The sequence below is a fragment of the Phyllostomus discolor genome, chromosome 4 (assembly GCF_004126475.2).
Source record: "Phyllostomus discolor isolate MPI-MPIP mPhyDis1 chromosome 4, mPhyDis1.pri.v3, whole genome shotgun sequence".
Classification (NCBI taxonomy): domain Eukaryota; kingdom Metazoa; phylum Chordata; class Mammalia; order Chiroptera; family Phyllostomidae; genus Phyllostomus; species Phyllostomus discolor.
Genome location: NC_040906.2, coordinates 23,549,557 through 23,562,412, shown reverse-complemented (window position 1 = coordinate 23,562,412; position 12,856 = coordinate 23,549,557). Strand labels below are relative to the sequence as shown.

Below are 12,856 nucleotides of genomic sequence, written 5' to 3'. Positions count from 1 at the left end.
CGTCTGTAATTAAAAAAGAAAACAGACCAATGCACACCGTAATTAGTAAATTAAAACCTTCAAAGTAAACCTCAAGGCCTGATAAGCACTCTAATTTTTTTTTCAGTGTTTTTATTTTGAAAGATTACTTAAGGTACAGGTTTTATAGATATTTTCCTCTTGAGTCGAATTCCCTGGGCTAATCAGATGCTGAGCGGCATTGCCTTTAATTTCATCTGGCCAAGCTCCCCTCCATCTGTTTTCCCAGAATGCTCTCATTCTCCCCTCCAGATGTTTGGCACAACATCTCAACTGGATGTCTATTTCTTCTTGTTCTCCTTCACCTCACATGAACCTTCCAAGTCATAATTCTTTGGAAATAGACACAGGGAGCTTTATTTCAAATTACCGTCTTTTACTTAAGGAGTTCCATCTCTCAGGTCAGTACAAGTCAAAAAAAATTTCTTTCTCATTTTAGAAGTTCTTGGCTGTGTATATGGAAAGAAAGAAAGAGAAGGAAAGAAAGAAAGAAAAAGAAAGAAAGAAAGAAAGAAAGAAAGAAAGAAAGAAAGAAAGAAAGAAAGAACAAGATTATTAGGCAACATCATGTTCACATAAGCCAAGAGACTCAGGAATAGGAATTAAACATCACGAATTTTACTTCTGACTCTTTTTTGACATTTGATTTACTGCAAACTGAAGCTATTCTATCAGTCACTCTCCAGCTTCAACTTTGATCAATGCCTCCATTCAATGGGGGGTCAAATACCTAAAAGGAAATAAAAGAATTGTCTGGAACATATGGCAGGCAAGGACCATTGGTGTGTGCCTGCTGAAAAGACGGATGGCTCGAGGTCCCTGCCCTCTCGCTGTGGCGGTGTCCTCTGCTGCCGGCTGATCACAGACAATCTCCTGCTCTAGCTAATCTGCTGCTTTTCAAAGTGAACTAAATGGAAATAAAAGTTTAAATATCTGGAAACTACATCATGATTTTTTTTATAAAAAAATCTAGTGGCATGAAAAAATTTTCCTGACACAGTGCACAGCATGTTGGGAGAATTCTTTTCTGAGACCACCTGCTGATATTCTATTTTCTAACTGGAGAGAATACTGCCTTATGTCCAAAACTTAGAATTAAAGCCTTTTGACGAGGAGGATTAAAATACCATAAATCTCAATTAGGACTTAGATAGCTTTCACGGTGGGAAAGAATCTGCAAAATAGAAAAGCTCTCCTTCCTGTCATTTGAAGAATAGTTTCTTTTCCCCAATGTCTTATGTTTACCCTTTGTTCCTCCAGCCTGCTGCCGACATCTGGGCGAGGTCAGACGGGCTCCTGCTGCCCTCCAGCACAGGCCTCCACCGCACCGCTCCCTGCTTCCAGGCCTTCCCGGACCCCATCCACCTCTCCCACTAAAACTCTTTCCCAGGAGAACCCTGCTTTTGTTTAGAAGAAATACCTTCGAGGTACTGGGAGAGAAGACAAAGCACCAAGCACCCATCCAAGGGCATGAGTGGAACTGCCCTGAGAGAGAGGATCAGAGCAGCTTCTTGCTTGTGTCGTAAGGAAAGGGGGTAGAAAAACAAAGCCAGGAGTGAAGAAATAGAAGACATGGACCCTGAGGATAGCAGGAGATATCTCTCTCCTTGATGTAATCTTTCTTTGGGACCCCCATTCAACTTTAGAATGTTCCCAAGCTTGTATAATGTTTGAAGGAAGTGGATTTTTGCAGAAGCCCAGGGAAGAGCTTGAGTCCTATCTAGATAGATGTACATGGTGCAGGAGCGTGAAGATGATGGGACATGAGGAAATGAACATAAGGAAGCATGGGAAATGTGCTCAGGGCTTTTTGCAGCCACGGGTTGTGGCAATAGGCTCTAGTCAAAGATCTCAAGGCACGGGTAAGCTGGCTGAGTTTTAAGTTAGAGTGTGAATGATTCTTGTTACCTGTGGAGTTGACTTTAAACTTGTCAGCCTGACATTCTAGCCTTGTGTGATCTGGCTTTCACTGACTAGATTCCAACCTTTTTTCCCCAGATCTTTCAGTTTAGCCAAACTGGTCATTTTTTCCATGAACATGAATATTAAATTCCAGTATCACCAGTGACTGCCTGAATGATCTTGAGGAAATGATTTAGCATTTCAGGATCTCAGTCTATTTATCTGGATATTATCTGGGAATAACTTCATAGGATTATTCCAAGAATTAAATGTGATAACATGTCAAAATAAATCTGAAACCTGATCTCACCCTGTAGACACTCAATGAATCTCATCTCCCACCCCTCTTTCCCCATTGTCCTTTACGAGTTTTTGCTTCTGCTGCTCCTTTTACCTGACTTGGTTTTCCATGCTAAGTACAAAGCCCACCTGTTTTGAAATACTGTCATTCTTCATCACATATAGCCTAGCCTTGTAGTTATTAACAGCTCTTTCTTCTCCTCTTGTAGATTGTAAACATCCCAAGAACATTCATTGTTATATCTAAAGAGTTTGCAAACAGTATATGTTCCATAAATATTTACTGAATAAATTTTCCATTATTGTTTACCAAAATACTCCACATAACTTTTAAATTCTCAAAAATAAGGCAGAATTTTTCTACTACATATTTTCCACTCTATTTTCAAGGACCATATTTCAAATATCAAGCCACATTCCCTTGAAGGTGTCTATCGCTGCCTAGGTCAGAACCAGTACAATATTTTGACATAAATCAAGCCAATAATATGAAACTAAATAGAACTTATTTCAAGCTCCACGCTGATGAAGGAAGGAAGAGAAAACCATTTAGAAAAGAGCTGCCAAACACTGGACAGCCTGCTAACGTAAAAAAAATGAGATGTTTCTTTTCACCATCCCTGAATTATTGGGATGGCAGGTGTGCCTGCTTTATGTTGTTGCTTATATTTGCAATTGAGGAGTTGACTTTGCCTGGAGCCAGTTCATCATCTGAGCCCTTTGGAAAACTTAATTGAGAGGTCATTACCTGCTTGGCTTCCTTCCTCCCCCACGTCTCCGCAGCGTACCAGCAAGCCCAGTGACGCACCACTCTGCTGGTCATTCATAGGGTATGTTCAAAACCACAGATCATGGCTGTTCGACCAGATGTTTTTAGTCCCTTGCTGCAATTAGATTCCAACATAGCCCAATTTGAAAGAGATCAAGAATCCACAGTTCTAATTAAGAATATTCATGAGTTTGCACCTTGGAAAGCCAGAAATCACGTAATGTGCCAGAGTGGACAGGATTCTTTCCTTTGAGAAGGGGAAATAAAATGCCATTTTAAATAAGTCACTGGGTGCACGCTGAGAGTTCCTGAAATGACACGGGAAGAATGGGGTTGAACGAACTATTTGAACTCTCAGCCAAAACTGTCTTAACAAGAATTTAAAGATTCTTGTCAAATTTAGGAGCTCTAGCAGGAGCTCCTAACATTGGCTGCACATTACTATCTGAAAAGCTCAAAAAGAAAAATCACCCATGCCTGTGTCCATGCGCAGGGCTAATCTAGATCCAAGAAAAGAAAAAAGAAAGAACACTTGTTTTTCACATTCTAATCTCTAGACACAAGGAGTTGCCTCTAGACTGTTGCTATGGTAACTACAAGTGTTCTTAGACATTACAAATGAGAACCCAAGGCATTTTCAGCTGGACTAGAAGTAGGTGCTGTGCATAGCATGTTCACGTAGCATCCACCAACCCACCAACCAGCTTGGGCAATGCAGAAGCCTTCTGCTATACCTGTGGTAAGTTATCAGAGGTTCCCACTGGCACCTTCAGAAGAAATACAGGAAATGATCTTCATTATGATACATGCCTGAAGTGGTAAGGTTCACACTGTGGATCATTCTCTGTTGAGTTCACTGTGATTCCTAAAGTTAGAACCCTGGGAAAGGTGTAGAATATAGGATTACCAGTTAAGAGACCAGAGTTCTGCTTCTGTCATCACTAGCTGGGAAGCTTGGGCAAACCCCTGGACCTTTTTTGGTAACAACTTCTTTACATAACAAAGGGAAAGTTTCCAGAGAAAATTTTAGACCTGTAAGGTCTGGAAGAGGCCTTAGAGGCAATGTGTTTCACCCTCTAGTGGATATCTGTTGTCTTGGGTTTTCCAAAATCCATTTTCCCTTTCTCCACTGCTGGCTTAAGAGGAGGGCATTTACCTGGGTCTGGCCAAGGAAAACACTGCACTCCCCGTTTACACACTGTGTGGCTTAGGGGTGTGACTGAGGTCAATCAAATCCATTGAAATTCAAGTCTGAGACTTTTTTAGGTGGGGTTGGGGTGGAAAACTATGGTAAAAGGCAAAAGCTTTTCCACTGGGCTTGAAGTATTTAGGAAGTGAACCTGGCGATATGCGGAGCAATCTTGGCATCACAGAGGGAGGACATGCCTGAGGAGGCAGCCAACACAATAAAAATCAGAACTAATAGATGGAGAGCAATGGTGTTCTTGTACATCATTTAAATACCCTAGATCCACCTAACCCGAAGTTGGTGTGCCCATTTCAGTTATCTAAACCAATAAAGTTCCTCCTTTTTTAAAAAGATGTTATTTATTTATTTTTAGAGAGGGAAGGGAGGGAGAAAAAGAGAGAGAGAGAGAGGGAGAGGTTGCTGGGGGCCGTGGCCTGCAACCCAGGTATGTGGCCTGACTGGAAATTGAACCTGCGACACTTTGGTTCGCAGCCCTCGCTTAATCCACTGAGCTACGCCACCCAGGAAGTTCCTCCTTTTTAAAAACTGAGCCAGTTCGAATTGGACTTCTTTCACTTACATACAAAAGAGTTCTGACTAATACAAACCCCCAATTTTATAGGCTTAGGAAACTGACCCCAAGGGCCGTGACTCGTCCAGACATATCAAGTCTGAGGCAGGACTAACCCCACTTCTGAACTTCTCGATTCAAAGGCTTTAACAATACCTCTAAATGTTAATCTTTTAAAAATAAATGTACTGCCCTGGCTGGCATAGCTCAGTGGATTGAGCGCAGTCTGTGAACCAAAGTGTCGCAGGTTCAGTTCCCAGCCAGGGTACATGCCTGGGTTGCAGGCCATGACCCCCAGCAACCACACATTGATGCTTCTCTCTCTCTTTCTCCCTTCCTTCCCTCTCTAAAAAATAAATAAATAAAATCTTTATAAAAAATAAATGTACTGACCCCTTTGAAATGATCATTTAACTGATTCTTCCCTCCATTCCAGTAACATTAGTCTTCTGGTAATTCTTGATAGATTTATTTTCTTGTTGCCTTTTGCTGTCTCTAAATTAATTTATCTTGTAACTAGTGTCCCTACCTATGAGAAACAAACATAACAATTCTCCACTCAAATTGATATTTGAGAGCAGTGTAGATCAAATAAATAATAGGTTATCTGACTAATTTTTAAATAGATTTATTTTTAAAATCTGTTTTTAATAGATTTTCAGTACACTAGAGTATCAGGACCTCAATTTCTCATTTGGGGCAGATTTGCTAAATCTGTCAATCCAGTTTAAGAGCTTCATTCTCTGGGAACAGCACACTCCCGTGACCACTGTTTGCCTCTCTATTACAGCACTTATATTGAACGCTTACATATCTGATCCCCCGTTTGGACCTTGAGCTCCTTCCTATATGTCAAGGCCTTGTTTTAGTCATCTCCAAGTCTCACAAGCACTCCATCATTTTGCACTCTGTACATGCGTGGAGGGAGGTTAGAGCGCATGGCTGTTCCCAATTTACCACGTAGAGCACTGAACCACGGTGCTTCCTCTGACCGTCTCCATGTCCTGGCATCAGGTTTATTTAGCTGATATTAGTATGTGTGAGAAGAGTTGTAGTGTGTTCAAATGAATTTCAGGTTTTGAAAGCTTCCACATGGGCCACTTTTGATCAAGTAGAATCTCTTGGGATTTCAGACCCTGAAGTGTCATATCTAATGGTTATATTTTCACGTTCATGTCTTCGCTAATCATCAAGATGTGATATTATGAACTGACACTCGGAGGCTGTGTGAACTGTGAGAATCAACTTTCTAAAATCTTGTCAAATCTGACTCGCTAACCTTCCCATTCATCTCACATCATCTGGGGTACAGAATGTGTGAACCTTTTTAGTTTTATATGCCTTGAAGTACTGGAATAGTTTTATATACCTTAAAGAATTGAAACCAACCGGAGAGAGGCTGGAGGAAGGAACGCCACGGAGTTTTACCTCATTATGTGCACATGTAACGTAAAGTTCTCCCCCATTCCATATAGAAGAGTTGGGAACACTTTTTTAACAGTTTCAACATTTGCAACATAGTTTCAACTTACCATTTAAATGATGGGAAGTAGAGAAGAAACCAGAGCAGTGTTCATTTTAAAAATTGTGAGAACACATCCAGTTTTTACTGGAGATTTCAATTTTCTTTTTTCATTTAAAAGTGGGATGGTATTTAAAATTTGCCTATTAGTGTAAAAAAGAGAGGCCAGCTCTACATACAGGGCGGGGCAAAAGTAGGTTTACAATTGTTTGTATGGAGAATAAGACCATAATTAATAAATAATAATGCAAAAATAAACTGTGTGTTTCCCATACTCATAACTATAAACCTACCATTGCCCCACCTGGTATACTATCTCATTTATTCCTCACAACATCCTTATTAAAGTAAATATTATTATCCACATTTTATAAGTGAACGACTCGCTTTAGAGGAGTTCATTGCCCATGGCCGTCAACAGCAAGCAGGTGAACTAGGTTGGAAGTCAAGTGTGCTTGACTCAGTTTCTGTCCTGACCACTCTGCTATATGGCTTCTCAAAACATGCTCTGGGCAACTTGACAGCACCTTTATGAATGTGTCAGCCACCACGCTGTATGCTCTACACCCACTCTCTCTGCTAATGCTCGTGATGACTCTGGGACTTCGATACTATTCTCTGCCTTGGTAATTGACTCAAGGTCAGAGAACTCAAAAGACAGAGTCACGCCACTTGATGCTATTTATTCCTTCAGCTCACATTTATTAAACATGCCCTCTGTGCTAGGCCAGGGTGAGAAGGAAACACTTTTTATTCTCAGGTAATTTAAATATTAGTAAAATATTTTTTGAATGAAGGTATTGAATCATGCCAACCACCCCCGCATCAAAAAGCAGACATTATCAAAGCATTGAAAGCATAAGGGTCTCTGAAATTGAACTTTGGGGTCTCCACAGGACCCTCACACACTCCAGCGCCTCCTTGGAACACTCTTTGGAATGACAGAACTGACTTTAATCCATTTGCTTTCTAGGAACTAGGAAGAGCCCCTGCTTTCACTCTGGGGCCGGAAGACATCGCTGGCTGCCTTTCCTGTCCCCTTCATCCCTGCACCCACCGGGTCTCTCCCGCAGGGAAGAGCTTCACTTCACCTGCTGATGCCCACCCACTGCCATTCTGTTTGTCTCCTTTCTTCCTCTGCCAGGCACCTCCAATGAGGAGCTTATCTCACCTGCTTCCGTTTCCACACTGCCCAGTTCTTCCTCAAGTCCCTGCAATCTGCCATCACCTCACCCCAAACACTATGAATTTAAAGGTCACCAGCGAGCCCTATTACTAGTCCAGCAATCTTTTCTTAGTCACCCCCACCAGCTTCCAATCACAAGGTCAACTCCAGATCCCTTTGATTGGGTTTTTCTTGTCCTGTGCAATCTGGCTCCAACTGAAGTTCTATTTCCCGCCCCCACTGACCCTCTAATGTAAACAGCGGCGCTTCAGCAAAACTGGTCCAGTGCACATTTCCTGAAGGCATTTTACACATTTCCGCATCAGGCATACCTAGCAGTTTTGTTCTGCAGGTGAGGCATGGCTTAGAGTACCAGTAAAATTGTGGCTCAAAGAATAGGAGAGAAGTGAAACTTCAATTAAATTATCCAGAGATTTTCTATTAGAAAATCTAGGAGGAAGTTGTTTTCATTTCAGCACACATGGGCGATCTGTACCTTAGAGTTCAGGGTGTGTGTGCATTTTTTTAAATCACATGAGGGATGAGTCAGAGGGTGTACTCTTCAGTTCTTAGTACCTGAATCTCTTGAATGCCACTAAGTATAGGACCTTGAGAAAGTTTTCTAACACAATGATCTTCAATTACCTCATATATTAAATGGAGGTGATTATAGCACTTGCTTGACAGTATTGATTGCAGAATTAAAAGAAATAATGCACATGAAGTGCTTAGCATAAAGAAGGTGTTCAGGAAGCCCCAGTTATTATGGTGGCTGCCACTGCCGCTGCTTACTGCCTGCCTCATTATCATATCAAATGTATTAGATTCCTGTGGCTGCTGTAACAAATTACCACAACCTGGGTGTCTTAAAACAACAGAAACGTATTCTCTTGCAGTCCTGCAGACCAGGAGTCTGAAGTCCAGGTGTGGGCAGGAGCGAACTTCCTCTGGAGACTCTAGGGGAGAATTTGCCCCATGCCCCTTTCAGGTTTTGATGCCTGCTGGAGTTTCATGGTGTGCATTGTCTTGCAGCCACATCACTTGCACCTCTGTCACTTGCACCTCTGTGTCTCTCTTTCCGTTGCCTTCTCTTCGTCTAAGTGTGTCAGACCTTGGTCTCCCTCTTATAAGGACCCTGGGGATGGCATTTGGGGTCCATCTGGAGAATCCGGGATAATCTACTCATCTCTACTCCTTACCTTCATTACACCTGCAAAGACCCTTATTTCTAAATATGGTGAAATAAGATTTGGATGTGCCTTTGGGAGGTGTTACCAGCCCATCACATTAAACTAGAGCTTTCTTGAAAGGAGTGACCCATCCCTTCATCTTCGTACCACTCGACACCATCTAGAATTGTGAATAGAAGATGATGGGCTCATGGGTGTTCATAAGTTATTAATAAGTAAGTAAATGCATAGATAAATAAGTTACCAAAGGGGTTCATGCTTGGGACAATGGTGAGAGTATGGGTGCCTAAGGTCTGATATTAATAAATCAAATAGAGACAGTATGCAGCTAATATCCATTCAATGAAAAGCCTAATATTAAATATTTTATAACTAGTCAGTAGTTTGATATGACTATTAATGACATTGTTAGAAAAAGTTAAATTTTCAACTAAAAACTTAGAATGCATACCAAGCTCTGACTTAGGCAGTCTAGACCTGTCCTGGGTGGTTTCACACTCAGAGACACAGAGGCCACAGAGGGATCCCAATGCTCAGCCACACTCCTCTCAAACATTTAAAGGTCCAATCACAAGTGCACAGCAACTCATTGAAACCCCCTGTTCTCTAGTAGTCTTTAGTCTACTCCGGAACAACTGAGCCTCTGATTTGATGGACCGCAGAGAACACTCCCATGCACAGTGTTCCACTGGGTTGCCCCTTTGCACAGTGAATGCACCTCCGTCCTCAGCTTGTCTCACCTCCCTCTCACCCAGGGAGCCCAGGAGGCATGAACACGCTGTTGGGACAAAGAGGGAGGGGGCACCTTGGAGGACTTGGAATTGATAGCCACTATTTGGCTGAAACAGCTGGCTTTTACTTCTTGCCTCCTTACTGTGTTCACCAATCACAGAAATGTATTAGCTCTCCCCTGGAGATATAGACAGTATCTAGAAATCAGATGTTTGGCAAATAGCCCACTGGGGTCCAGTCAAAATGAGATGAATAACTCTTCAACTAGTGTGAGATTGAAACGACAGAGACTATTTGTGTGTGCAAATCCAGTTTCTTTCTTAGAAACTTAGGAATCACAAAACACGCACTGCAGTAGGCCCTGAACTTTTCATTGCCAAGGAGGAAATTCAAAATGAAGGTCCGAGACCGAATGGATTGCTCAGTCAAAGGAGAGCCATGGTGCATTAAATTCAATAAACCACTCAAGCTTCTGATCGAATATATTATGGGAACACTATAGGCTACAGTTTAAAAGATTAGTCCAGGAAGAAACAATATACTACTGTATTGGCTTTCTTGCTGGCAGTCTCAGCTTCAGGCACAAGACGATGCTACCTGATAGTTGCCATGGTAACCATGCAAGTGTTCAGCTGGGGCATTTTCAAATGGAAAAATAGAACATCATACATGAGTTTGCTGTTTAAAGAGAAAGAAGATGGGCAGTAGCTTGGAAAATGGGAGTCTCTGTGTATAAATTCTGCAATGTCAGGTTCACGAGCCTTCTCATTTTTGTAAGGCAGGTTGAGGCTGCCATGGCATGCCCGCTTGTGGGTGCCTAGAACTGTGGTATCCTGGGTAACTTTCAGGGGGAAAATGGATAGCAGCTACATCTGGAACACCGTGGAAACTGGAGCGGTCTCTGTCCTCAAGAGACGTGGGCTTGCCATCTTGCCCAAACTGTAGCTCTCTAGTGTCTTGTTGAATCCACCAGGTCCTTTATTCACAACAAGTTATATACCAACTTGGCTTAACAGTGATCTGCCCTGACCCTGCCTCCATTCCCTGTACACCAGTCTTTTGGTGGTTGTAGCTTTTGAAAGACTGAAAGATTCACTCGATGTTCATTCAATGGTCCTTTTGGCCTATCTGAACACTGTCTTACAAAATGAGTTTCATGCCTTATCTCTGTCTGCAACTACCTCATCCACAATCACTGCTCACTCCCCAGGATTTCCTTCCTTTAACCACCTGTGCCCCTCTTTTATGGCATCGATGTTGTATTCTCTATCAGTTGTCAGCATCCTGGGCAGAGGTTGCAAAACTGCCCACATGGGCCAGATCTAATCCTTTGTTGGACCTCCATAAACCAACATTCCATCAGGGGATTTTTTGTAATATTCCTGCTTCTGGCAACTTTAAACCCACATTTTTGGGATGGCAGCAATTGGAGAGCTGGGCAGTAACCGCCCTCATTAGATCAAGGTCATATGCCTGCACCCTCAGCTGAGGCTGTGTTGCTACACTTACTTACCTTCCCAGCTCCTGTAACATCCAATTGAACACCTGTCCTTGAGGGTAGGACACCATCCTCTTGTTCCTATCTGTGTTCCTAATTTTTATTTGTTTCTCCCAGAGCCTACTTCCCTCACTTGGTAGGTGAGCAGTACAGATTTATCGAAGAAAATCAAAGGCAATATCATTATTTGATGACTACTTACTGTTTACTCAGGCTCTCCTCTTCAGATAAAGTGAATTTGAGTGACCAGCATGCTTGGTGATATACACAACCTCATAAGAAAATTCTCACAATGAGAAGGAATTTCTGGTAGTGAGATTCATTAGAGATGTTAGCCCTAGTTTGGGAATCTTTCTCTAAAAGGACTGAGGAGAATACTGGGCACATCTGAGGACCATGGCACTTGCTACAGGGCTGCTGGAGAGAACTGTTCTTGTGGTCTTCCACCCCTCCATCCATCCATCCATCCCCCATCATGCATCCATCACTCACCCATGCATCCATCACCCATCCACCTGTCCATCACCCATCCATTCAGTCAGTCATCCCTTCAATGTCAATGGGAATATTTAGCAGCCAGGCATCATGGACAGTGATGACAGTGAGGAAAACAGTCCAAGTCCCTGTCCTCATGGTGCTTATAAAGTCTAAAGGTCTTTATTTTTTTACCCAAAATGCTAAAGCAGCTGCTAAATGGACTTCATAACCAATTTCAGAGATATCAAATTGAAATTGAGATAAGTCCAACAAGAAGAAGGAGGGAGAAGAAGAGATTAATGGCCAAAACACAGATTAAAACTGTTTAACTTCTCAAATTACAATGCTGGTGACATATCTTTCTAACTACTCACTTTGGCAAAGATTATTTAAAAAACATCCGAAGGCCAGCTGGGAGAAGGGGTGGGACAACAAGCACCCCTGTTTCTTTTCGTGGGAAACTAAAGTGGCGTAGTCTTTTAGGAGGGCAATTTTCAAATAAGTATGAAAAATTGTAAATATTTTTTGAATTAGTAATACAATTTCTAAGACTCACTATCAGGACATAATTCAGGATGGGCACAAAAATTTAGCTAAGAAATATTTTTTGTGGGAGAATCGTTAGTAATAACAACATCCTATATAATGAAATAACAGCTGAAGCAACTAGCACGTGTTCATAGCACATCGTTGATGTGTCTCTTCCCAAAGGCACTGAACAGCCCCTGTGAAGGGAGGAGCATTGCTGGCTGAGGGAATGGCTCGGAGACACAGGTAACTGCAAGTGGGCTAAGCCCCTTTGGCCACCACACCATGTTTCTATGGCTTCTAGTAGTGAAAAAGCAAGTCAAAAATCTCACATTAGGAAACTGGCTTAAAAAAGTACAGAACCACCATACTGTGAAACGCCATGGAACACAGCACAGACCAGAGGCCCTGGCTGGGTACTCAGGCATGTAGAGCGCCGTCCCCGTATGGTGAGGTTGAAGTCGGATCTCCGGTCAGGGCACGTACATGAAGCAACCAATGCATGCATAAAAATGTGAAGCAACAAAATTGATGTTTTTTCTCTCTCCCTCTCTCTTCCCCTCCCCCTTCCCCTCTCTCTTTAAGGTCAATACATTAAAAAATAGCATAGGTGAAGCTGTATCTACTTAAAAACGTGTTTGGGAATGGAGTGTTAAGCAGGCTGCCAGGCCGTGTTCTGTGGTGTGGGCCATGTGTGGGAGAGGGTCAATATGTGAGCACACAGAAGCACAGAAATGTCCAGAGTGGATACCAACTTTTTTTTTAAGATTTTATTTATTTATTTTTAGAGAGGGAAGGGAGGCAGGGGGGGGGGTGGGGGGAGAGAGAGAGAGAGAGAGGGAAACATCAATGTGCAGTTGCTGGGGGTTATGTCCTGCAACCCAGGCATGTACCCTGGCTGGGAATCGAACCTAGGACACTTTGGTTCCCAGCCCACGGATACCAACTTTTAATCAGTGATTGTCTTTGGGGGATAAGAGAATCGTTTCATTTTT

General features: G+C 42.3%; 1 long non-coding RNA gene across 1 annotated transcript; it reads left to right on the top strand.

Moving 5' to 3' along the window:
• The first annotated feature begins 232 nt into the window (after positions 1 to 232).
• LOC118499861 lies at positions 233 to 2,229 on the top strand. The gene is made up of 2 exons (XR_004902408.1): positions 233 to 419; positions 1,279 to 2,229. It is a non-coding gene; the product is annotated as an uncharacterized LOC118499861 (long non-coding RNA).
• The last annotated feature ends 10,627 nt before the right edge of the window (positions 2,230 to 12,856 follow it).